Source organism: Pollachius pollachius (assembly GCF_949987615.1).
Source record: "Pollachius pollachius genome assembly, chromosome: 5".
NCBI classification, from domain to species: Eukaryota; Metazoa; Chordata; class Actinopteri; order Gadiformes; family Gadidae; genus Pollachius; species Pollachius pollachius.
The window spans coordinates 27,401,071-27,403,570 of record NC_136938.1 but is presented as its reverse complement, the minus strand read 5'-3'; positions in this window follow the sequence as shown (position 1 = coordinate 27,403,570).

The following is a 2,500-nucleotide window of genomic DNA, read 5'->3' as shown; positions in this document are numbered from 1 at the left end:
ATGTGTGTGTGTGTGGGTGTGTGTGTGTGGGTGTGTTTGTGTGTGTGTCTGTCTGTGAGAGATACAAATGTTGGGACCAGAATAGGATAAAAATCTATGGATGGATGAGGGATGGAGGAATGACAGACCGATGGATGGATGGATGGACGGTCAGAAGGATGGATGAATGGATGAGGGCTGCCGTTACAGGACGAGAGAGAAAAAGAGAGATTGAGAGATGGATCAGAGAAGGCAGAGTGAGTGAAAGAGTGCGATAATAAAGAGACTATGGAGGAGGAGAGAGAAAGGAAGATAGAGAGAGAGACATAAACAAGGACTAACTAGAGAGAGAGAAGGAGTGAGAGAGAGAGAGGGAGAGGGAGAGAGAGAGAGAGAGAGAGAGAGAGAGAGAGAGAGAGAGAGAGAGAGAGAGAGAGAGAGGCCATTCCATGTCTGTCTGTGAACTTTGAATGAACCGGCAGAAATAATGTGATACCCTGACAAGCCTGTCCCACCTTCCACTAGATTTGCTGTGGGCCGGACATGTGTGTGTGTGCGTGTGTGTGTGTGTGTGTGTGTGTGTGTGCGTGCGTGTGTGTGTGTGTGTGTTTGCGTATGTACATGTGTGCTCCAACAGATAGAATAGGATGATGATGATTTGAAATGGAGTTTGGCCTGTGTGTAATTATGATCATCTATCTTTATGTCCTGCCAGCATATCATATCCTATCATCTATCCCCTCTCTCTCTCTCTCTCTCTCTCTCTCTCTCTCTCTCTCTGTCTCCCTCTGTCTCTCTCCCCCTCCCTCCCATATAAACACCAGCAAATTGAAAGTAGTAAAATCAGGCTGTTTGCTACTGAAGGCTTAGATGGCGATGGGCTAAGATGACGCAAAGATTTATTTGTTACTGCTAATCTGATGGTACATATTGTGTATGTGTGTGTGTGTTTGTGTGTTCCAGCAGCCAGACAGGCGTGCAGGGACCTATGTGTCTGTGTGTGTGTGTGTGTGTGTGTGTGTGTGTGTGTGCGTGCGTGCGGGCGTGTGTGTGTGTTGTTGTGTTGGTTCTTTGATGTAGGTGACAGCCAATTATTTGATGCAGATTAGTGGTTGTGGTCAGAGTGTGTGTGATGGAGGGTTTGATTTGCTAATGTAATCACACTAATAACAGAAAGCAGGATAACAGGCTGGTGCGGAGACAAATGATTCTACATGCTGCTCCACCACATCAGGATCTGCTTGATGTGCTGATTTACTCCCTCCCTCCTTCATGCTGTTATGGATGCTGCTCTACTCTGGGAGTGTGTGTGTCTGGTTCTGCTGTGTGTCTGTGTGTTTGTGGGGGTGTAATCATGTGAATCTGTGTGTGTTTGTCCGTGTGTACGTTTGTGTGTGTGATCGTGTGCGTGTGTGCGTGTGTGGGTGTTGCTTTGGAGCACGACTTATAATAAAAAATGTAATGTGCATTATATTTAATAGTACTTTACAATATTGTTTGGCATTAAAGGTCGTTCTATATTAATATTAATACGCTGCTCTCTAACTGCTACAGTGCGTTGGTTTCCTCAGTGGAACTGGGATGAGACGGACTGGGATGAGGTCTTCATTGTGGGCGATAAACACACACCCCTTAACACACCGCTGACCCGATCGCGTATTAAAACCCCACGCGAAAAAATAGGAAAATACTAAAAATGTCAAAGACAGACTATTAAAAGAGGGGCATAAAATATACAGAATGTGATCAAATGAAATATGAATGGTAAAGAATGAAATAAGAATCTTGTGAATACACAAGAAGCATAATTGGTTCACAAATGAAATGATTTCCTCCCCCAGTCTCGGGGAGATGTGATATCGATTTCAGACCTCCAATATTCCACAGATATGATCTCATTGAGAAATCCTTATTTAAATCAAACATTAGGCTTGGATATCAAATATTCTTCGCCTAATTACATTTGCCTCAATATTTGTTTTCGTCTGCAAACGTCTGCAAATGTTTGTTTGTTTGCTGTGGACGGCGCCAGTGGTGCTTCGGAATAAACTACATCTGCACACACACGCAATATACACAAACACACCACATGCAATATAGAGACACAAACACACCACACGCAATATAGAGACACAAACACACCACATGCAATATAGAGACGCAAACACCACATGCATCGGGAACAGGGAGGAGCAGGGATAGAAATCAAACACGCCTTATACACAGCTCAGGAAAATCAACAGCATTATAACTCTCTGTCACAGACACACACACACATGCGCACACACACACACACACACGCGCCACACACACACACACACACACACACACACACACACACACACACACTACAAAACAGACAACTAGAAATACAATGTGCTAAAGCAATATATCGCATTAATTCAAAATTCTAATCTAATTGTGACACACAATCTAAATGATGATACTACCCAGGTAATATTTATTGAACATTATTCATGGAGGGTGAATCTATTGAGAATGTCTGCAGTATCAGGTAGGT